This window comes from Equus quagga, chromosome 15, assembly GCF_021613505.1.
Source record: "Equus quagga isolate Etosha38 chromosome 15, UCLA_HA_Equagga_1.0, whole genome shotgun sequence".
Taxonomy (NCBI): domain Eukaryota; kingdom Metazoa; phylum Chordata; class Mammalia; order Perissodactyla; family Equidae; genus Equus; species Equus quagga.
The window spans coordinates 86,321,689-86,347,348 of record NC_060281.1 but is presented as its reverse complement, the minus strand read 5'-3'; the positions used below and the strand labels follow the sequence as shown (position 1 = coordinate 86,347,348).

Genomic DNA, 25,660 nt, shown 5'->3' with positions numbered 1-25,660 from the left:
GAAAAATTAAGACTATGAAATTGCATTTAGAAATGGAGCTGCAATCACTCTAATCCACAAAAACATCAGAGTTAGTACTTATTTCACAGTTCTGAAGCAACGTCACCTTCATACTATTTTTACTCCTAAAATGTGCAGTGCTAGTAGGCAAACGGTCTGTTCCTCAAAACTGATTCTGGTCTTGCTTTGGTTTCTTCTGATCTGTTCAAGTAGGAAACAGTAGCTACAGTGTCTGACATGAACATGATACTTGTGCTTACTACTGAGCTAAGTATATTCCCTGAGCTCTAGAAAACTGATACAGCATTGAGCTTCTTGAGTTAACCCTTAGTCACTATAAGACTATTCTCATCCAGGACCAAAAAAGAAATGGCACTGCAGCCCCAAAAAGGTCACCACAATTCTGAATCTTCACCTTGTTTCCCATCCCCAAGTTTTACAAGATTGTTAGGAAAAAATCTTAATTGCATCCTACTATGGAAGTCCTTCCTACCATTATTCCCAGGAGGTACAAGCAAGATCTCATCTTGATTTCTTGGCTGCCTTTCACTGATGTAATCATAGCATGAAGCTTTGAAATACGACCCTGGGATAGGCCATTCCCTTCAAAGTGTCTATCATTACTCCTTGGTGAGTCAGCTTCTGGACTGCTGCCAATGTGCTTTTTGTTGAGTTTATCATGAAACCATATTTCTGTAGAGTTGAAATGGTGGCCAAAACACTGCATTTCAAAAGACTCCCTCAAAGTGTTTATCAAAGAAAGGACACAGATACATATCCAAGCAAGCCACTCACATGTTTTAGTAAGAAAAGGGATGAATAATGCAAGGGAGTTTGTGTAGTATCATGTTAAAAGATTCTCTTATGTGCAAGTGTCCAAAAATGTCCTTGAAATCTCCTGATAATTTTGTTTAAGTAGATTTTACGCAAATGGGTACACTGAAAAGTTTTTATGCCCTTGAGAGAAGAAAAGTTATCTTTTCTGTATCAGGTAAATGAGCTGAAGAATTTTGAAATTAATAAAAGCTTGAGATACCTAGAATTCTCTGAAGGTCCACTAAATATCTCTGAAAGGAAAAATCTATTCTATTGTACCTTTTTAGAGGAACCCATTAATACAAAAATTTCGTAACTTTTAGTTTTAAGAAGGTAGAACACTGTTGGGAATGAGGGAAGGGCTGTATGTAGTGCAACTGAAGTAGCTCCACAGATCAGGAATAGGAAAGCTCCTATCTCGGAATAAAACCGACAGTAATAATGCTTTCAGGGTATACAAAGTAAGATAAATACTCATGTATGATATTGTTCCCTTTAGAAGACACCAAAGTTCTTTCTATAAACCGAACTGACATGAAAGCAAATGTTTAGGATGAATCTGGACTTTGAGATGCTGAGTTTGTTTCAGGTTTGTCAGTAAAAGGATACATAATGACTTTGAGGAAAAACTAATATATACAGACTTTCAGGTTTAAGAAACTTACCATAATTTAAAACATGCTTATGCAGGTTTTAGTGTATAAATTTAAAACACGTTCCCATAACAGTTGCTTTAATATCCAAAGAGGAAAAGGTATAAATATACAATAATTGCAAATTCAAAAATACTAAGAATATATAAAACATAATTTATATAGCAGCTATTGAATTAAAGGCAAGATATTTCCTAACAAGTAACTTCAAACAATGCACATTTAATTTAGAACGCTTAAAAGAACATTATCTTATCCCAAGAAAGTACCTTACCCACATACAAGGACCCAAGTACGGAATGTCATTATCCTCTAAATTACACTTCAGAATTCCCTAGCCCTTAAGAGTTATACACATGGTGAAAGAGTTCAAGAAGTATTCACTAATCTATGAAATTTTAAGGAGATGGATTTCCCTGTTATTTATACTAGGATATGCGCTGAGTTTCTGTATTATTCTCTGTGTAACCACTAAAAATGGAAAACGTATGATAAGCTTTTTACTGCTTATAAAACAAACAGCTCTAAGAACCTTATGTAATATAGGGCAACAAGTTGGTGTTGCTTAAATCTTGGTATAAGTACAAAGTAAATTTCCCATACATCACCTCTGATGGTAATTAAAAAGTTTACCTCTAGCATTTGTCTTCCTTCTCAGCCCTATCCTACAGCTCCAACTGCCTAACCTATTTGGACTTAGATGTCCAATTGTTCCCACGTTTAAAAGCAAGATACACACACACATACCCACCCAACACTCCTCATCTTTCTGCCAAAAATCAACTTCCCTTGTTGCTTATTCTCCTGGGCTCTAAATCCATCATCTTTGACTATTCTTGCATTTATTTACCTTCTTTTAATTCTAACATTGACTCCTATGGAAAAAGGGAGTGGTGTTGTTGAGTTGTTATCACTGTTCTAACAGCAGCAACAACTGCAACTAGCATATACAGAGAGATTACTATTGACCAGTTAGTATCATTATCCCCATTTTAAAACTCAGAAATCTGAACCACAGAGAAGTTAAGGAATTTGCCTAAGGTCACATGGAGATACTAGTGGTGGAGCCAAGATTCAAACCCAAGCTTGAGCTCTTACTCACCATACTAAACTCCAATAGCGGAAAGAGCATCCAACTTGATATCAGAAGATCTGGCTTCAAGTTCTAGTTTAGCTATTCACTAGCAGTACAACCTCAGGCAAGTCCTAAAGGCTACAAAACACAATTTCTTCACCTATACAGTGAGAGTAATAATATGGCCTGCCTTGTCTACTTTACACAGTAGCAGGGAAAGTTAAGTGTGCAACTAACACAGCTAATAAAAATTTTATTTGTAATACTGGTCCCATAGTTGCTACCTCCATATTCCCATGGTTTTAATTTTGGCAACCCTATCCTGGAATTCTAAACTTGGATTACCATCATTGTAGTCTCAGGAAAAGTAAAGTGCCTAAGTCTTGTCCAGATCAATCAACCATATACAAGAGATGAACTGTTAATTTCCAATTCCCATTACTGTCAAGATTGGGCATCTCCAGGTATTTCCATGTAAAACAGCCAAAAGACGATAGCCTACAAATGAGACATACACTTACCAAATCAACATATGTGAAGTGTAATCTCTTAGTTATAAACACAATATTGAGTTTTCTGAATATTTTAACTCAGAAGAAATACACATGCTGAAAGAAGCTCTGTACACTACGCACCTCAATCATAGGATACATTTAAATCTGAAAGGCTTAAGCTAAGATTCTAGACTAAGCAAAAGAAACACAAGCACACATACTATTCTTGAAAATGTCAAACTACCCATAGTCTCTGAAGTCCTCTGCAGGGTCAGAATTGGAACTCAAAACATTAACTTGCAAAAATTGCCTGCAATCTCTTTTCCAAGGTAAAAAGGTCCCATCTCTTTTTCTTGGCCCCATATTGTTAGAAAAAGTTCACTACCTAGGAACAAAAAGGATAATTTAATTCAAGTAGCTAATCAACCATAAACCACAAAACATAAGTTTTATATCTTGTTCACATGAAACTCTGGCTACCAACACTAATAGTGCCAGTCATTTTGGGGGAGGGGAGAAAAGGAAGAAGGAACTCTGTAGAGGTAAACATGTTTTATTTACAGACTCTTCATAATCAATTACATAACTATTCTGCTATTTAGAGGAACAAAAGAAAGTTGTATTTCTTTTACTAAAGCAAGTTTTATTACTACTCAGCAATAGAAAATAATTACTGATACACAAAATATGGATGTCTCAAAGTGCATTATACTAAATAAAAAAAGCCAGTCTCAAAAGGCTACATACTGCATGATTGCATTTATACGGAATTGTGAAAAAGACAAAACAATAGTGACAAAACAGATCAGTAGTTGCCAGACTGGGAGTGGGGGAAGAGGATGACTACAAAGGGCCAGGAAGAAATTTTTTGAGGTGATAGAACTATCCTGTACCTTGATCAATAGCAGTGATCATATGTGTTTCCAAAACTTGCAGAACTGCACTCAAAAAGGGTGAGCTTTACTGTATGTAAATTATACCTTAGTTTAAAAAGTTTTTTAAACCACCAATGTGACAGAATCTTAATTATTGCTCTGAAAACAAGGACCAGATGCTGCTCAAACAACCAAAGCAGGAACACTAAACCTTATTAAATCTGAGACCAAATTTGAAAACTCCCTTCCACCAACGTTTTGCTTAGAAATCTAAACACTATTTGTAAAGTAGCCATACTTTTCCTTATGATTAAAAAGCATATTTTTAAAAGAAAACTACTTAGTGTTTACATCCTAGTAGTTTTAAAAGAAATGAAGGGCCGACCCCGTGGCCAAGTGGTTAAATTCGCACGCTCCACTTCAGTGGCTTGGGGTTTCACCGGTTGGAATCCTGGGCACCAACACGATACTGCTCATCAAGCCATGATGGGGCGGCATCCCACATGCCACAACTCGAAGGACTCACAACTAAAAATACACAACTATGTACCGGGGGGCTTCGGGCAGAAAAAGCGAAAAAATAAAAAATCTTTTAAAAAAAAAAAAGAAGAAAATGAGCTTTGTCAAGAAGGGTATAAAACCCAAGCAATAAATATTAACATCAATCTCTTCCAGAATCACAACAGTCACAACAAATGAGGTTCCTCTCCTAATTTGGGTTCAAAAAACTAAATTTTACTTCAAAAACCTCCAAGAGATTATTAGAAGATCGTAATATTTGCCTAAAATCTTTTTTTTTTTTTTGAGGAAGATTAGCCCTGAGCTAACTGCTGCCAATCCTTCTCTTTTTGCTGAGGAAGACTGGCCCTGAGCTAACATCCCTGCCCATCTTCCTCTACTTTATACGTGGGACGCCTACCACAGCATGGCTTGCCAAGTGGTGCCATGTCCACACCCAGGATCTGAACCGGCGAACGCCGGGCTGCCAAAGTGGAACGTGCGCACTTAACCGCTGCACCACCAGGCCCACCCCAGCCTAAAATCTTTAAGCGCTTTCACCTAAGCAGGCAGTAGAGCAAAATGGTTCAGAGCTCAGATTCAAGGACTCAACTACCAGAGCAAGTTATTTAATCTCATTTTGCCTCAATTTCCTCATCAGTAAAATTTTTACAATAAACTTACCTCTGGGAATAATCCTATTCAATTAAATGAGTAAAGACATGTAAATCACTTAGAATAGTGCCTGGCATACTTAAATAAGCTTCAGAAAGTTTTAAGCTAATATAAATGAATGATATTAATAATCATCAGCTATGTGTCCTTGAACAAACCATTTGAAGTTATAGACCACAATTCTGCTCTGTAGGGTAAAAGACAAATTCAGTGGCCTAAAGGCATATAGTATTCTATGTTCCTATAATTTTACCCGAATTGCACCAAGTTACCTTGCAAAGGAGGTTAAGTATTATTATCCCTGTTGTATAGAAAAATCTGAGGCCCAAGTAAGTTAAATGACTTGCCCAAAGAGATAGTAGGTGAAGGTAGAGCCAAGACAAGGATCTGGTGTTCTGAGAATCCTCAAAACTTTTTTCTCTCCAAAAATTTTAGCCCTCCAGCAACTCCTTCCCTTCTGTTAGACACAGGTATGACATAACCCTAAAAAACCTCCAATTTATTCATTTTAAAAATTCATTAAGCTATATATTTGTTTTATGCAGTCTTCTGTATGTTTTATATCATAATTTAAAAGGGTAAAATATCTTTCATCATTAAGCGTATTGACGTATGAACAAAAGGGAGACAAATTCAGCTGATTATGTTCATTAGAATTTTGAGAAGGGGTAAAAGTTTTAAAACTGAGGTACAATATACATACAAAAAAGCACACGTATCATAAGTATACAACTCAATGATTCTCATAAACTGAAGACAATCATGAAATCACCACCCAGACCAAGATGTAGAACATTACCAGCACCCCTAGTCTCCCTTGTGCTCACTGCCAACGATAACCATTAGTCTGACTTCCATTACCATCTACTAGTTTTGTCTGTTTTTTAAACTATATAGAAATGGAATCACAAAGTATGTTGTCTTATGAATGGGTTCCTTCATATGCACTTTAATTTTTCTTCTTGCAAACAAAATGTATTTAGGTAAGCCAAATAGTAAGAAAGGTTCTCTCAATACTATCAAATACCCAATTTTGAACCATAAACATTCTCAAAGCAAATCATTTCTCAAGCAACAAAATATCTAAGACATTGATCTATTTAAAGTCAAGTATAGCTGTTATTCCCTCTGTCCCCAATGAGATTTCTAAGACAGAAATTTTCAGTTAGTTTTAGTTGGAGAAAACAGAGACTCAAAATGTGTCAATAAATATATTATTCTTTCATCAACAAAAACTGAACTATAATTTTTTTAAAAAAGCAGGACAGAAGAAAAAAACGGTAGGGAAGTCATAAACAAATTTCAGGCCATAATTCTCTTAAATTACATTCTTTAATTTTGCTCTTATATGTAGAAAAGCATTGTCAATTAATTATAGCCAACATCGAACACAAAAAAAATGTAAAAATGTGGTTTGCACTAGAATATATAATTCCAACACCATTTTGAGGGTGCTGCAACAAAATTTTTAAATAACTAAATGCTTCTATTTTATCCTGAGATTTCCTCCTACTGCTCATCTACATTACTGTTTCATTTTAAGAGTCTATAATCTGTGCTGTCCAACATGGTAGCCACTAGCCAGCCACGTGTGGTTATTTAAATTCAATTAAAATTAAATAAAATTTTAAAATTCAGTTACTTGGCCAAACTAGTCAAATTTCAAGTGCACAATATGTACTAGACAGCGCAGATATCAAATGTCAGAAGGAATCATCAGAGGAAGTTGTACTGAACAGCACTGGCTCTGTATATGCTGTCTCATCGCCAACTCACTCCCAGCCCCTTACTATGCTAAAATTAATATAAGAAAATTATGACCAACATCTAGTACAGATCACCAAATCCGATTAGTTCCATAGCCCTCATTTCCCTTCATCTCACTCAAACTTAATTACCACTCTTTTTGAAATCTTCTCTTCTCCTTGGCCTCCACTATGCCTCATTGCCTCATTAACCTAATTTTAAGAGTTTTTTAATTCTATCTTCTTTTCCCACCTCCCTAAATGTAATCCTCAATCTTCAGCTCTTCTAGGTTCAAGATCTCATCCAGATGAGGCATATCTTTCTTCCTACCTCAAATTCTCTATCTCCAAGCTCCTGCAGGACATTTTTACTTGCAAATCCTCTGGTCCCAATGTTAAATGTGTGAAGGGTTTCATTTTAGTTATTTTCCAAAACCAGTTCCTCCTCCCAATTCCACATTTCTGTAGTTATCACTATTTTCTGAGGCCCAAAACTCATCAACTTTGAACCATTGCTGCTTACCTCCCATTTAATTAGTTTGTATATTTCCTTTAGGGTGTCAACTAACAATCTTTTACCTTAATCTAGCCACTTGAACTACCACCTTAATTCAGGTTTTTATTACCTAATTCTGAGTACAGTACAGATTATTCTCTGCTTTCCAATCTTTGCCTGCTCCCAGTTATGCACACTGCTACCAGATACATCATCCCCAAAATTGCCTTTGACTTCAAAAGCCTAAAAAGTCTTAGTACAGAGAGTAAAAGAAAATTCAAACACTTTAATGATTTGATTTCAACACTTTGCAGCAAACAAACTTTACAAACTTTTCTTTGAATCACCTATCTTCTATTCTGTGCTAGCAAAACTAAAACTATTCCCCAAACACAGCTTTGTGTGTCTTATCTATCAAAAGCTGGGACTCCTCCTAGTCTCTACTGCGCAATTTTAATGTGTTAGTTGCTTTATATTATGAAGCTATCCATCTCAGCACCTCTTATGTAGCACCCATTTTGAACAGAGCTAAGCGAACATACCAGAAACAAGAAAGTTACAAATATACATACTGGTTTAGTTTTAATATAAAAGCATCAATACTTATGTATATAATTCTATTCTCCAAGAATTTATTCTGCAGAATTCCTTCTGTAAAAATAATCTCACAGTTCTTCAAAAGTATAAAGTGCAAGAATATCCATCAGTAACAGCACTTTTTGTGATATGGAAAAAAATGCCAAAAAAAAAAAATCCCTAGATGTCCATCAGTAAGGGACTTGATAAATAAAACTACACAGTCCTTAAAAATGAGGTAAATCGACATTCTGTGATAGGGTTAAACGTCCGTAATACACTAGTATCACTGGGAGAAAAAAGCAAATTGTAGATCAGCATGTATAGGTTGATCCTATTAGTGGTAAACTTTTAAATCTATATATTGATCAAAAACAACTATCAATAGGGGACTAAAATTGTGTTCTATTCACACAACTGAATACTATATAGGTATAAAATGAAGTAAACATACATACATCAACATAGATAAATTTCAAGCTTTTCAAATTGCAGAATATGTATACTAAGGTACCATATATATTTGAAACAGTAATACTACATGTTAAATGCATGCAGACATTTGTAAGAATATAAGAGCATGGGCTAAGAAAGATAAATAACTTCTGGATAATGGAAACAGGATCTAAGAGGAGTGCAAAAAGGACTCCAACTGTATAATATTTTAATTTTTAAAACTAAATATAAATACACCTTTGAGGCAAATCTGACAAGATGTCAACATCTGTTAAATCTAAATCAACATCTATTAAATTAGGTACATGACATTTGTTAAATATTCCCCAAATATTTCTAAATTTTTGAAATATATAAATTTTATTTTTAAAAAAAGAAAGCCAGAGTTGTGGAATTTGGGAACAGAGGAAGATGGGCTTTGTAGACTTCTATAGGGTATTTTTTTCTGACAAGCCTGTCATTCTTTACTATAAAATTTCTAACTAAAAAAAAAACCCATAAACTTATACTAGTACCTACTGTTACTACCTTGATTGCTCTTTAACTTTAACTTTATTCTTTAAAAGAATAAAGTAAGGGTAGATAATTACAAATGTCTTACCCTAGAAATCTAAGATTCTGAATGATATATCATCTATTTACACAAGCATTTAAGAAACTATAATGTGCAGTAAACTAACAGCAAAAACTGACAGGCTCTATCGAAACACTTAAACTGTAAAGGATATACTACATAGATCTCCCTAAACTATCATTAGATGAGTATACAAACTTATAGTGGCTCAACTCCCAGCAGTATACTAACACCAAAACTCCAATGACACTATACGGTCATAATAAAAGTTGTCTGTCTAAATACCTTCCAGTTCAAATTACATGTACAAAATCCACATCACATCTGAGTTGCTATAACCCCACTTGATATTTAAAACACACACACACACAGCTCAGAACTTGCTCAAGTTCACACAGCAAGTCAGCAGGAGAAATGGGAATTCAGGTTGAGTCCTGTGTTTGAGTTCACAGAATCCAATTTTTCTTTTTAAGGCCTCATTCATAGTTCTCAATCAGCTCATTAGGAAGGAAAAGATTAGATGAAGGTCCTCTTGTGTCTACTTTGATCAAAGCCCAGACTGTCTCAGTCACAGTGGGGTTTATAATGAGAAAGTTCCAGCTTGCCTGCCTCATTCCTCCATACCATTTCCTACAGTTGCCACTCTGCTTAGGAACTGGAACCAGTTAACTATCCCCTTTCCCACTGGGGACTATGACTAAAACCTTCAGAAGACAGCCAATGAAAACTAAAGACGTTAAAACACACTTTAAAATAGCAGTTTTCCCTAATTATAACATATGCTCATTATAGGAAACTGGGAAACTACAGAAGAGTATGAAGCAAAAAATAGTCCACTATCCCACCAGCCAGAAATAAATCACTATTAATATTTCCATTCCTGTCTTTCCAGGATCTCTCTTATGTTAAAGGTCTATTAGTTCACTTACTAAAGAGGATTTTATGTACAGCAGAACAAAGAGGAAATAACATACTAGTTCTATAGAAGATGAATTTTCTTCAGTGCTTTCAGAGTAAGCCAAAACCATGTGTACAGGGAACTGGAGAGAATAACACAAGTGAGAGAAATCACACTTCCTCCTTTTCATTCACCCCATGGCAAACCATGGAGTCCATGTTTCAAGAACTATCATATACCCAAAAACTAACGAATGAGTATGTTTCCTTTATAAATAGCAGCCTACTATAAAAATAAGCAATATACATATACACCATAGTCTTGCCAGTAGGAGGGTCACACACAGTAAAAGGAATTACATAAAGATTAATTTTTTGGTCACCAAGAAGATATCCTTAAGAGGAGGTAAAAGGATATCTGAAAGGCTGATGTAAAATTAATGGTCTCTCCCACAAAAACATTTTCTGTGCACATCAGATGAAGGAACAATCTACAGAAAACGGTAAGTGTCGGTTTTACAATGCTATAACTTACGTACATGTGTAAATAAATATGTACAAGTTTAAACAGTTAGTCCATAAATATTGATAGAGTACCAGGAATTATATTAAGTGCTGGGGAGTGAGGGAGAACAGCCATGAGTACGTACTTCTACACAGCTTACAGTCTACCTCTTTAAATATGACATCAATCACAAGGCATGTGGCCTCACAGGAGTCCTCACACCCCTGATTAAATGATGCTCTCAAATCCTTATGAGGATCTAAGATGTACGTGAAAGCACTAAGATAAACAAGGATACCTGGGCTTTTTTCCAGAGCACTGTATATAGCAATCATCTTCAATATAAATTATCTCTTCTTTTAACTGGCAAAAAAGAATCACTTGAGTTTCTCTTTCCACTATCTCTAAAACTTCAAAATTATCTTTCTCTGACAAAGACCCATAAGAAATAACTGAAATTAAGTTCCCCGTGATGGGAGGAGAAAGGAAGACTCATTTTTCTAATGCAAAAAGCATCATTTCCTGACTTCATAATTTATGGGGGAGGGGCAATCAAAAGCAACTTATTCAAACTTAGCGAAAAAGTTACCTTTTAATCTAAGATTCATCATGGAAAGTTTCAGCCCAAGAAAGCATTTTTTTAAAGTTACAGGCTCAGGCTCTTCCAAATGGAGTTACTGAGTGACAGGTTAATTGTGGTACTTTGCAAGCAAAGAAAAGCAAGTAGCAATTATTCATCCCTCACTCAGTCTTTAAGACCTAAGCTCTTAGAAAACAGGGATATGTTACAAACAAACTGCTTTCCATAAAGCATAGACTTTTTAAAATATACTCCACACAATATCAGTTCTTCATATCTAAGAGAAATAGGCTAATTAATTAGACTGTTTCCTATCGTATGGATTTGCCCTTTTCAAATTCAGCCACCTAAATAATGATAAAAGGTATCAAACTGATGCTTTATGAGCAAGGTTTATATGTCGGCCCTTATTGCAGATATTTCTCTCAACAGCATGGGACACTTTAAAGACTATCATACTCCAACTAGGCTGGACCATGTGCAGAACTATTAGAAATGCCCCCAAAACAATCATCTATAAAAGGCCAACATTAAATCTTAAGAATCTAAAGCAGTGATATCCAAAGCAGAGTACAGAACACCTCAAGAAGCACCTCAAATACTCCACTTGTAAAGGGGTAAAGAAGAAAGATATTTAGTTCTCATCCTTGTTAGTTCTGGGTTTTTTTGTTTCTTGGGTTTTTTTGGTTTATATTTGTAAGGTACACAATAACCAGTTACTATACTAATTGTTTGTAAACTAAGTAAATACTTAAGGACTGAGGATTAATGCTCAAATTTTTTTTTTACTGTTGGGATAAGCAATCAAAAAGTTTAAGACCATTGTCTAAAGTATAAAGTACTCCCTGTCACTGCACTTTCATTTTTACCTGCCCCTTCCACAGACTTCAGCTGTAGACGCTAAGACCTGATGCTGAAAAAAAAAAAAAAGGAAAACTATTCCCAAACTATTTTAAAATCCCACAACAAGCTAAAAAATAATAAATCACTAGCAAGAACATGTGGAACTAGACACTAATATACTGCTGGTGGGACTTTTAAGACAGACATCCCATCTATAGGGCACCTTGAGTATATTCAAATTTAAAATACACATCGCCTTTTACCAGATAAGCCCACTTTTAGGAATTTAGTCTAAGAAAATAACAGCACAAATGAACAAAAAAATCCAAACAAGTTCGTCACAGCACTCTTTTAAGAAAAAAATTGAAAATGTCCATTAACAAAGAACTGCTATAAACTATGATACATCCATATCACAGAACACTAAAGACTCACTAAGGGAAGATCAATTTGACTTGGGAAGTCATTCTTTTTTAAGTATTTCAGTAAATAACGTATAAGAAAAAAAGAAAAACACCAAACATTACATCTACATGGGCTTATGGGTCATCTCTACTTTTATTTATTCTCCTGGGTTATCTCAATTCTTGTTTTTATAGGGTTTTTTCCCCCATACTGAACATGTACTGCAGCTTTCACAATCAGAAATAATTTCATTTTGAAATTAAAAATGAGATTAAGTTAAAACTCCTTATTATTGCCCTGTAGCACTTCCAAAAACTCTTTATAAACACTCTACTTTGCCCCATGTGGTTTGTGGAATCAATCTAAATACTTAACAATTACAGATTAGTTTTATCTTACATGGAACAAAAAAATAAGAACTACCCTATTTCAAGTTAGTCATCTTGTCTTTATACCAATTCTTCTTAAATATGTTAGGATTTATCAATATAATTATAATTCCTTACACATTGCCAGATTATCAATCTATGAATAATTCAGAGAACTAAATGAATTTATATTTCTCTTCTACGAGTAAATTACAAAAGCATCAGCTACTAAAGGAATTAAATTTAGAACTCAAAGAAATGAAATCAGGAAAGCTTACTACTATCTCTCATAACAAAATTCTTCTAGATATTGTGCGAAGACACAAATAGGCACATAACAGATCCAGGCCTGGACATCTCCAAGATGATGCTTTGTAGTAGTCAGCACCAAGACAAGACCTCTGTAGCTACCAAGCAGTCCATTTAAGGGAAGAGAGTGCTTAAGAATATTAGCATAAGTTTATGTCTTAACCTTGTTCTATAAACCCACAATTTATAACAGAACTAGGAGGTTTTCCACCCTTAACAGAATAGCTTTAATTTAACCCAATTTCACAATTTCCTTGTAGTTCTTCATTTGCTTTACGCCTTACTATCTTACAGACAGTCATCCTAACTGCAAAGCCCAGGTATCATGTCCCTAAAGCAAGTGCTTCAAAGTTTTACCACAACTCAAGTAAAAATACATTTTACCTTCCAATCCAGTACACATACATAAAAAATTTTTTAAAAGTTCCTCAAATCAATACTTTTACCTTTTGCAATATGCTGATATTTTCTATTTCTTTTTTTAATGCTTTTTTTAAATCACTACCTTGATTTCATTAGCCTATGACGTTGCCACCTGCCATTTATTAAACATAGCCTTAAAACTTTACACAGAACATACTAAACTCCTTGACCCTACCACCTTCCATCACCATCCCAACAAAACAAAATGAGAGAAATCTAGCAAGCCTATTCCAAGGGCAAACCTTGGCACAAATGTGAGATATCCCAGATCCCCCAGAAGTTCCCGCAGCACTGTGACTATTCCTACTGGCGGACAGGATGCAAGTGCTGAAAGGTTTCTCCAAGCACAATACAGAAGCAAAAATCTTTTCTATTGCCATATCAGAGACATTAGTAAGTTCCGGACTTGACTACACATACCAAGTTTACCAGTGCTCCACAAGCAACTCTTCCAAGAAAATAAAATTGGATACTAATACAATAAGATTCTATTATCATTCTTTTACATTTTTAGATTGCTTATCACATACACTATTTCATTTGATTCTTCCTGACAGACTGTAAGAGAGAAGTTACTCTTCTTCCTTTTACTAATGAGGGAATTGGAGCTCAGAGAAGTATGTGGCTTGCCAGAAACAACACAGCTAACGAGGAGCACAACCCAGGCTTGAACCCAGGACTTACTAGTCTACCCACTCTTTTTTTTATTTTGAACATCTAATACAAATATGAACTTTAAAGGTATGTTAAGTTTCTAGATACAAAAGTGAAGATGAAAGCATGATACTAATACTGGTATCATAAAATTAAGATTAAAAATAACAATGAATGTTAACAATTTTGGTAGCCTCTAAAATCATTGGGAATCCTAATTCAATCCAACATGGATTTGATCTCTTATTTTGACTTAAGTCAACATTTCACTGATTACAAAATTACATATAAATTCACCATAGAAAATTAGAGAATTGGGTGGTCTTGTAAGAAACAAGTGGCCACACAAATTGCACAAACTCCCCCCAAACCATTCTTAATCTTGTGGCTTCACACTAAATTATGAAGTTCCCTACGTGAAATCCATTTTGATTTCAACACTAAGTGAGTTACGACAGCACAAGCATGTTGTTTCTGCATAATACTTGCAACATGCACTCAATTTCCAGAGCACTTTTGGACAATGTCTAAAACTCGCAAGCTAAAAGTAGAACCCAAGACAGAATGTTCTTTTTTCTTTTTTTTTCTTAAAAGGTTCACCTCCCTGTATGAGATGAATATCAAATAACAATTAAAAATTATTTTAAAGATTTGTACAATCACGCTGGAGACAGTGCTAGAGATCAACAAGTACAGGCCTTTAACTGTATAGATGAGAAAACTTAAGGCCCAGAGAAGTGACATTCCCAACAGCAGTCACACAGTCAATTAATGACAGAGAATCTCTGCCAATCTCCAGCTTCCCATTATTCTAAATGCCTCTACACATAATAGAATGTGTTCGTAAAAGAAAGTCACTAAAACCTAAAAAAATTAAGACACATTTAAGACCAAAAACTAGGGGACAGGGATACAATGACAGTTTTTAGAAAAGAGAATCTCTTAAAAGAATCTCAAAGTTTCCAACCATGTGGGCTAAAAACCAGCTTTTTGATCCAATGTAAGATATAAAGTAGCTTTTAATAACTAATGTTATCAACCGACGTAACTGTTCTTTTTCCCATCTCAATACTATTCATTACTCAACAAATATCTGAGGGTATAATGTATGCTGAGAACTATGCTAGGTACTGGACACCAAGAAACAAAATAGACAAATTACTACTCTACAATTTGACAGGATATTTACCAAACTCCTTGACTACCCTACACAACTACAATAACATTTTCTGCCAACTCTTCCAAACTCGTAACAAACCTTGCCACACCCTCTCTCCAATATGAATACTCCTCCAGTAACTCAGAATTACACTTCACCACAGAAGGTGTTAACCAGAACTACAACAGATTTAAAAACTGACTTTACCACTCCTCATGACCTAGGGCAAATTTCAAGGACTTTTCACAATCCACAGTAAACCTTCCTGGTTGACAGCCTGTGTCTCAAATGACTGCTAACTCACCCACCCTGCCCTCACTTTACTAGAAACCTGAGTCAGATGATTTAGGAGCAACCATGATGTCGGGATGTTGGAAAGCACCTCTGGTGGACCCCTCTGTCAGCTAGAAGACAACTTACTGCCTCGAGGGCCTCTCTGTCTCTTTCCTCTGGATTCTTCCATATATCTCTAGATCTATCTCCAGTCAAGGAATATCTAATTTTATTGAATGTGTTCCTGAAGACCTGCACAAATAACTTTGGCAACAAATCAGTTTCTCCTACATAAATCCATTATATTTTAAGAGATGCTCAATTTTAAGTTTCTCAGGCTTCCCCTTCTTCCCTACCTCTCAGAATCTTAAAGATCTATAAACAATTGGGGCCAGCCCAGTGGCGCAGTGGTTAAGTTCGCACATTCCGCTTCTCAGCGGCCCAGGGTTTGCCAGTTCAGATCCCAGGTGCAGACATGGCACCGCTTGGCAAAAGCCATGCTGTGGTAGGCATCCCACATATAAAGTAGAGGAAGATAGGCATGGATGTTAGCTCAGGGCCAGTCTTCCTCAGCGAAAAGAGAAGGATTGGCAGCAGTTAGGTCAGGGCTAATCTTCCTCAAAAAAAAAAAGTCTATAAACAACTAAAAGCACTCTCAGGAGTCATCATTAATGGGAATCTTTTGGAACACCAAAGGTAACCTAAAGCATAAGTTCACAAACCTAGCTGACCAGATCATTCAGAGATATTTGTAAGGATGGCTTCCCAGGTCCCACTCTCAGAGATTTTCATTCACCAGGTTGGGTGTGAGGTCCAGGAATCACCATTTCAGGCAGTCCATACTACTTGTGATGACAGGTATTTAACTAGGTAACCAGTGAACTAAAGAACCCGGCTTACAAGCTGAGAAACTTGGGTTCTTCTATGGCTTGCCATTAACTAACTACAAGTGGGGCTGCGCCATTGTGCTAGTCACTTGAACTGCTCTGGGTCTCCTGAAAACAAGGGAGGTAATTAGAGCTGAAAGAGGCCTTCATAGGCAGCCAATCTAAAATTCTAGAACCCTTCAAATTTAGTTTATCACATATTGTACTGGGTTTACCAAAAACAGTGTCATTCTGCAAGCTCCTCTACCGACCCAAGTCACAGGCCCTAGAAGGGACAACTCTACATGCCACCAACACACCTTACTTGGTCTCTGAGCAAAAACTACAGCCTTGAGTATGAAGGGAGACGGTTCCCGTCACCTCTCCATGTACAAATCACAAACATTCTACATAAGAAATCATCTCTTGTAATTCAACCCAAGCCTCTGATAGTGTCACTATCCACATCATGAGAAACTAGGCTGAACCTCAATTAGAAGAATACGAGCACTTTGTTTTCGTTGTAAAGAAAAAGAGATACTGTCAGATAACAAGGGGGATGTCAACATACTAAAACCATCAAGAATTTAGGCCTCGGTCTGGAGAGACACCTGAACACCAATACCAAACAGCAGCCCATGTGCAAAACTCACATGTGAGATTATCAGACCCCAGAGGAGTTTATTCAAGTGGCCCTAAAATCTACCCTATCATTTGGAGGTCAGTACTCTAACCCAAAGTACAACCAACATTCTCTTAGGGGTCCATCATGCATTGCACAATGCAATCCATCAACCAGCACGACTTCCACCTAAGAAACAACAGAGGACTCTCTTGCGGGGCTGTGTGACCTGTGTGACCAGTGTTCCCAGAGCTCCCTCAGCCGCCTCCCAACTATCCTTCCACCAAGTACTACCAGGTCAGGAGGATACCCTGCTGCCCAGGCAGGCTGCCACTCCTCCTTCCCACAAGTCCTGGGCCCGCACGGCTCGCCCCGGGGGCTCGGCCGGCCCCCGACCTCCCGCCTCCCGGCACGGTGGACTCCCAGAGCCGGTCGGGGGCGAGGGGGCACACTCACCTCCCGGGGGTCCGAGGGCATTTCCCGGACGCCCCGAGGGAATCGCCTCACAACCCTAACCCCCATGGGCCCGTCCCCGCCAGGTCCGGGAAGGCCGCCCGGGCCGGGACCCCGCCTCTCCCGCGCCGCTGCGCTCCCACTCCCCGCGCCTCCCCCTGGCGGCGGCGGCCGCGCCCAGGACAGCCCTCCCCGGGCCACGCACGCCGTCCCCAGGCCCCCGCAGGCCGCCGCCTCCTCAGAGGGTGACAGCCGCCGCGCCGGGGCCGAAGCCGGCCCCTCCTCCAGCTCCTCCTCACCCCCGGAGGAGGGGGGGGGCTTCTTACCGGGCGGCAGGACATGGCCAGGCCCGCCACGGCACGGCCTCCTCCGCCACCCCACGAGGCTCCCAGCCAGGGCCGGCGGGGGGCAGCGCCTGGACCGCTGGAGCGTCTGGTCCGGCTGCTCCTCCGCCGCTGCCGCCGCCTTCTCACAACCACAACAACATGGCGGCAGCAGCCACACAGAGCGCGCTGCCGACGCCGAGCCAGCCGCGAGCGGAGGTGCGCGCGCACGCTCGGGCCCTCAGCCCGCGGTTGGGGGAAAGAGGGAGGGCCGGCGCGGGGGGGCGGGGCCCGGGCACGTGGCCACGCCCCAGGAGGTGGGCGGGGCTGCAGACCAGCTGAATGCCAGCGGCGCGGGAGAGGCTGGCGACCAAGCGCAGCTGGAGAAGGAGGGAGAAACTGGTAGGAGATCAGCGAAAAAACCAAAGGTGGTCCTACAGATTTGGGGAGGCATCTTCTCCAAGCTCCATACCCTGGGCGAGACAACGCCTCACTCTACTTAACCAGTAAAATAGAACAATAATAGTATCTTTCACCTGTAGTCATGGTAAGGATAAAACTAATTTAATGTAAGGCATGTAAGTATCCTGTGCTCAAGGTTCTACCCGGAATACAATTTCAAACTGCTTCAACTAAAGCTCAGCTGGAAGAAGTGAGTTTTCAAACAAGCAAAAATTGTAACCCGTCCACAATAGCCCGCAGAAGAATTCTACAAACCAGGACTGAATTACCTTAGGCCCTAAGCGATTCCCCTCCTCAGAGTTGCGTTTTAACATTATACTCTTGACTTTTCTGGAAAATGGCTAACTAGCCAAATGAAAAATATCTTTGCATTTGTGGTATTTCTTCCACAGCACTCTGCAATTATTTATCCATTTTTTATGTTTACTGTCTTTCTATCCCATACTCGTGTAAAAACTATTTGAAGATACGGATCTTGTTTGTTTTGTTCATTGCTTTATCTCCAGCACCTAGAACTGCGCATAACAAGTAGTGGGCAAATTCCTTGATTAATAGCTAATATTTATATATAACTCATCTAATTGAATCTTAGTTGCCTTAATAGGTAGATACTGTTATCTCCATTTTACAGATAAAGAAACTGCAGCATAGAATAAGCCACACTACAGCAAAATTCAAACCCAAACCCAAATAACAACAAAAACTATGCTCTCACCCACTAGGCTGCACCGCCCACTCCATGGCATCAACGCCTGAAATAAAATCCAAAGTGAGAAATTACATTAGAGTTCAAAAGTTAGGAAAGGCTTTGCTTTTCTCCCACAGAAACAGGTGTGCTTCCTTTCTGATAATTAATGTTATGTAGCTGATTGTATATCTCTTAACCTTGGCTTCTAGAAAGCCCAGGGCTAAATTTGAACTCCAATGGTGGCCTACCGTTGGCCCTTCAGGTAAGCATATTAACTGTGGTTTTCCCTCCCACCTCAACTTTGCACCTTTATTTGTATTTTGTTGTCCTGGTTTCCCCTTTCTGTTATATGATTATAGCCTTTATGCAGTGAGACTGGAAATAATAAGTACGGAGAATAGATGAATGACAAACAAAAAACAGGTTTTCCCACCTGTTTCTCCTATTGTCTGATAAACAACTTTCCCACCAGGTTCCATCCCCTCTGGGCGCACGTTCCTCTACCCAGGCCAGTACTCAGGCAAAAGCGGAGGGATGGGTTTCCACAGATGGGTGGCCTCTGATTGGATCGAAACTACCATCTGACTCCAGGACAGCCCACACATAGACTGGCTATCTCCCAATGAGGTGCAAATCATCTCAAATCTGGGCAAAGATTCAGCCAATAGGCTGTTGGTATCCGCTCAGCCAATCCCACAGCTCCCCAGGAATCGGGGAGGGAGGCGGGAGCAGGCTGTAGACGTATCGCTTTGGCTTCTCTTTGGACAGAATATCACCATATTTGCCTTTTGAGCTGGGCTAAAGAATTTTAAACTGAATCCTCAACTAGAGTATGGGACTTGAGAAGAATTTCTCTGTACCTGTGAGATCACTGTTTGCGCCTCCTCCTTCTCATAGCTAAGGTGGATTGAACCTTAAGATGTACTGATGCTATGTGAGCGCTTTACATGTATATCTAATGTAATCTTAACAACCCTATGAGCAGGTATTGTCATTCTCCCCCATTTTGCACATGAAGAGGTGTAAAGGTCAGGATTTGAACGCATGCTTTTAAACTTCATACACCTCCTCCCCATTGCTGCCCACCTGCTTACATTTAAGGCTGACCTTAGTAGATAGTCTCTAAATAAGAAACAGAAAACTGCTGTGTGGCCTTGAAGACTCACTTCAAGCAGCAGGGCCTACGAAGAAGCAATGCAAAGAAAGCTGGTCTGAGTCTAAAGACTTAGATTTGAACTTTGGTGCCTCCACATACTTGTTCCTTATTTCCCTTTTCTATGCCTCAGTTTTCTCATCTGCCCTGTGGGGTCCTGATCACTACTCTGCTCACCTCACAGAGGTGTGTAAGGACCCTTTAAGGTAATGAACTTGACAACTTTCTGTACCCACGAAAAGCCAAACCAATAGACAGGATTCTTTGTGGGCTTTGGCTGAAGACAAACCAATTGAGGCTCAGTGAGGGCTTCTGGCTGCCCTATTTCTCATGTTAGGGGCCCCCTCTGCCCACCTGACCTTCCTCCCCTCGTCCTGCTACCCTTTCAGCCTCCTTCCCCGTTGCTGTGTTCAGAGCTGAAAATGTTCTTCCAGCTGCTCTAGGACTCTGAAGTAGCTTAAGACAGATGGGAGATTTGATTGATGGAGGCTTTCTGAGGTCACACAGGGCCTCCGGAAGGCAGGAGTTCCTCAAGCCCCGAAAAGCCTTCCCAACACTAGGTCCTGCTGCTTAATGATAAAAGTCACTTCCCCTACAGTGAGTGCTTTGGGTGAGTTATCCCCAAATTCTCATAACCTTTCAGCATCTGCTTGGCTTCCCAACCCAGCTAGCAGACGGGTAATTGAGGCTTTCAGACTTTGAGGAACCGCTTGCCTAGGGTAGATTAGAAACTAGAATTGGACCCACGAGATTATGCGATTCAACATCTCCAGGGATTTTCCAGACACCACACTGCATCCCTACTGCTGGGGTGGGTCAGCTCAACTCCAATTCAGCATAGAGCATTGGTCCTCAAAGTGTGATCCACAGGTCCCTGGGGAGCCCTGAGACTCTTTCAGGGACCCATATGGGTCAAAACTGTTTTAATAATAATACTAAGAAATCATTTACCTTTTTTTTCACTGTGTCATTTGCATTGATGATGTGAAAGCAGTGGTGGTAAAATTGCAAATCAAGGCAGTGGTACCATCTGCACTAGTAGCCATTGTAGGCTTCACTAACATGCACTGGTAGTAAACAAAAGGCTAGTCTCACTTAAGAATGTCCTTGACAGGGGCCGGCCCCATGGCCGAGTGGTTAAGTTGGCACACTCCACTGTGGCAGCCCAGGGTTTTGCTGGTTCGGATCCTGGGCACGGACATGGCAGCGCTCACCAAGCCATGCTGAGGCAGCCTCCCACATGCCACAGCCAAAAGGACCCACGACTAAAAATACACAACTGTGTACCCGGGGGCTTTGGGGAGAAAAAGGAAAAATAAAATCTTTAAAAAAAAAAAAGAATGTCCTTGACAAAGCAGCGAAAGAACCCTAATTTTATTAACTCTAGACCTTTGAATACAAGTCTTTTTAATATTCTCTGTGATGAAATGGAAATTACACATTAAGACTTTTTTTCACTTTTTTATTGAGGTCAAATTCACATAACATCAATTAACCATTTTAAAGTTAACAATTCAGTGGCATTTAGTACATTCACAATATTGTGCAACCATCACCTCTATCCAGTTCCAAAATGCTTTCACCACTCTAAAACAAAACCCCATACCTATTAATCAGTTACTCCCCACACATAAAGCACGTTTGCTATGTGCAGAAATAGGAGGATTGTCTCAAAGAAAAATGCTTGTGCGATTGTTTGAGTTGCAAGCTGAACTAGCCTCATTTTTTAGGAGAAAAAAAGGTTAAAAAAAACTTTTTACTTTACTTGATAGAATGGTCAACATGCAAACTACAGTTATTCAGACTTTGGTATTTGGCAGACATTTTCTCAAAAATGTATGAAATCGGTCTGTCACATCAAGTAAAACAGTTCATAGTATTTGTTGCCTATGGTAAAATTCAAGCTTAATTGGAATTTTGGAATACTTGAATGTCCCACCGTGAACTTGACAGCTTCCCAATCCCTAATGTCTTTTCTGCTAATGTGGGTAGTAATATTAACAAAAGTGAATTTTTGCTATTGTTAGAATGAAATATGCCAGCATTTGGAAGAGCTGCATAACCCAGTGAACAAATAAAAGATCCATTCAAAGTGCAGGATAAACCAACGGATTTTAGTGTAAGTACAAAAAATTCATTCATATGAATTTATGCAACTAAATTTTAAGAAACTACCACTTGTCAAGTTTTAGAGTAGTATCAAAAAAAATCCACAGTTATCTGAATTGTGTGAGGCTGGATTGTCTTCATGTATTTCAACTGAAACTTTCTTTTTTTTTTGAGAAAGATTAGCCCTGAGTTAGCATCTGTCAATCTTCCTCTTTTTTCTGAGGAAGACTGGCCCTGAGCTAATATCCGTGCCCATCTTCTTCTACTTTATATGTGGGACGTCTACCACAGCATGGCTTGCCACGCAGTGCCATGTCTGCACCTAGGATCCAAACCCGCAAACCCGGGCTGCCGAAGCAGAACGTGTGCACTTAACTGCCACCGGGCAGGCCCCTAATTTAATTATTATATTATATCTTATATATAATAAAATTAATAAATTGAAAATTAATAAACAATTTAATATTTTGTGAGTTTTAATTCCTAACAAAGTAAATATCAATTAATATAACCTACATAAATAAAAGCTCTTTAGGGTACTCAATAATTTTAAAGAAACCAAGTTTGAGAACCACTGGTAGAGTATTCATTGGAGTTTCTCAACCACAAAGGCATTTTTAGTCAGCACACGGATTTTTTTTTATTTAAATAGTTATGTTTAGTATATATTTGGATAAATATAACAAATCAAACTCAGTATCACAGATATCTTTGCTTAGGGTGAGGCTAAATTTATTTATATAAAATGATGAATTGATTTAAAGAAAAATATGAAGTAAATATTAGTATAAAGCTGCTTGTGTCAAAAATTCATGAGGATAGTACCCAAATGATTGGACTTTGGGAAACACTCAAATAGTGATTGAGTTTTTGAATCAGATAGACCTGCCACCATACCTTTCTGTGTGAGTGACTTCATTTGGAAAATGGAATCTTATGGGGGTTAGAAGAGTTAGCACAGTAGCGCTCAGTAGAGGTGCTTCCCATCCTCCTCCCAGGGAGAGGTACCCGGCAGTCCAGTGACAGGGAAGACGTGCTGCAATAGGAGGTAGGAGGCCTGGATTCCTGACCCAGCTGAGCCACTGACTCACTGTCTGACCTGACTCCACCTTCAGGGCCTCAGTTTTCTCATCCAGAAAAGGAAAAGGCAGGATGTCATCCTGTCTCTGAAGCCTCCCAGTCCTAGAACCATCCTCTGATTAAAGGATCCAGCCTCACCTTGTTTGATTATTGCATCAAAGAATCACAGAATGGCAGCTGGAAAGGACTTAAGAACTCTAAATGTGTCTCCCTGGCATGCCCCGCCCCCTAATTTCATAAATGAGGAAACTGAGGCCCAGAGAGGTTAGGAAGTTAAACAACTTGCTTGGTCACATGGTGTGGAGGGGGGTTGTCAACAGGTACTGCCCCAGGGTCCAGTGGGGAGATGAGAGCGCTTCCTCTACACTTTGACAAATGGCTTCGGTGTTTGGCAGTCTAGACACCACTCACGCCTTAACAAATACCCAACAATTCTGCTGGGAGTACAAATCCCGCTTCAGTTTGAGAAAATCAATGCTGTTGGTTGGGAACACCGTGTTAACGGGATTGATGGATGGCTTCGTGTTCTTAACCAAAGTGACCTTTGAAAGGTCAGTTGCACCCCCCTCTAAATTCTGCAAGGAAAGGCAGAAGAGATGAAACTGGCAAGAAGAGGATATAAAGGGGTTGGAGTCGGGGACCACGGGAGAGGAAGAGAACCTTCCCTTCTCCTCTTCATTTCCCCTTCCTGTCTCCTCCCTCTCCTCTCTCTACCCTCTCCAGTGTAAGACAACACACCAGACTCAGCGCCCAGCTTGCTTTTCCCAAAGCTTCCCTGCAGCCTGGGCCAAATCACAGCCACAAATAGAACCAGAATCCACTGAAAATAGCTCCTCCTCCCTTCTCTCCAGAGTTTCCAAATGTTCACAGGGACGCCATGCCCCCACCACACAGGTCCCAGGCAGGGAACTCAGGTAGAGGGACATCAGGGCCACAGTTGGGGACCACTTCAGGAACAACCACTACAATATAGCTGACTCTTATTAAGTGCTGGCTCTGTGCCAGTACCACTGGGCAATTTGGCTCCCAGCAACCCAATGGGGAAGGTACAAGTGATTAACCCCATCACACAGGTGAGGCTCTGAGAGGTAAGGAGCTTGCCCAGAGCCGCACAGCCAGTGGGAGGTGGAGCTGGAGTCCACTGCACTACTCTCTCCATGCGAGACTCCTGCACCAACTAGCTCCATATCCCTGAGGCTGTGGAGATCTCAAGCCATCCAGATCCTCCTTTGACAGCTGGGGAAACTGAGACCCAGCGAGAGGAGAGTCTTGCCCAAAGGCACTCAGTAAACAAGTAAATCAAGCATCCAGGTCTCTCACTCAGAGGCCAATGGTTTTTGCAGAGGTCGAAGTAAACAGAGACTCCCTTGTTCCTTGTATGTGGAATCCCCATGGATCTTTTTCTTTTTTCTTTTTTTTTGCATTTCAACCTCCTCCTGTTTCCCACCAGAGCAGAGAGCCCGCCCCAGACACCCATCTGGCAGCCAGGCATCCTGAGATTACCTCTTCTTCCCCCTCTGCTCAGGGTGTTTAATGTTCGAGAGGAAAAGAGCAAACAGCAGGGCATAAATCATGGGAGACACAGGCTGGCTTTCTCCTTTGCTGAATATGAAGCAGACGGGACCCAGCAAGGGAAGAGAATTAGCAGGGATTTGCTGGCTCATTTAAATCCAAGATCCAAAGATACACATTTCTACTACCCCCAAGAGTTAGATAAATTTTCCTGTACCCTGAGATCCCATTTGTTATAAAACAATTCTCTGAAACAGTCTTAACCTCTGCAGTGATGACAAGAAAGACTAGAAAAAGGCTGTAGAAGTTCTGCTGGAGAGGAATTAAGTTATTTAAGAAGTAGTCAAGGGGGTATGGCTGGTGACGTAGTGGTTAAGTTTGTGCGCTCCTCTTCAGCAGCCCAGGGTTCGCGGGTTCAGACCCTGGGTGAAGACCTACACACAGCTCATCAAGCCATGCTGTGGCATCCCACATACAAAATAGAGGAAGATTGGCACAGATGTTAGCTCAGGGACAATCTTCCTCACCAAATCCAAAAAGAAGTGGTCAAGGGGTAGGAAAGAGTCCCATACAAAGTGTCAGAGGATCTCCGTTCCATTCCCAGCTCTGCTGCACCTCTGCAGAGTCTGCCAAGCTGCTTCAGTTTCCCCAATGTGTCTGAGAACCGAGAAGTATACACTCAATCTCTTTGATTGTTGCAAATGTTCGCTGAGTACCCACTTTGTCTAGCACCATGCCAAGCTCTGGAGATGCAACTATGAACAAGACAAAACCAGTCCCTGACCTCCTGGGATCTACAGTCCAGTTGGCAAGACAAAGTTAATAGAAGGCCAGGTAAGTGCCCTGATGGAGAAGTTACAGGATTTACGGCAGCAGTCATATAGGGAACCTACCCCACGTTTACGGGCATCCAGGTAACGTTGATGCAGAGACCAGAAGGAAATGTAGGAATTAATCAGGCAAAAGCCAAGAGAAAGGGTCACTCAGAGAGAGGGAGCAGCACATGCAAAGACCCAGAGGCAAAAGAGAGCCGACTTATTCAC

The 25,660-nt window shown here is 39.8% G+C and overlaps 1 protein-coding gene across 14 annotated transcripts in view; it reads right to left on the bottom strand.

Moving 5' to 3' along the window:
- Nucleotides 1–17,820, bottom strand: part of MTMR3 (myotubularin related protein 3) — a 142,500-nt gene extending 124,680 nt beyond the window's left edge. For 13 of the 14 annotated variants that reach the window (XM_046639336.1, XM_046639334.1, XM_046639340.1 and 10 more), the window contains exon 1: nucleotides 17,617–17,819. The gene's annotated coding sequence lies outside the window, so the exon portion shown is untranslated. Of the gene's footprint in view, nucleotides 1–17,616 lie in introns of all 14 variants that reach the window. The other variant, XM_046639339.1, reaches the window with a different exon arrangement.
- Nucleotides 17,821–25,660: the final 7,840 nt, after the last annotated feature.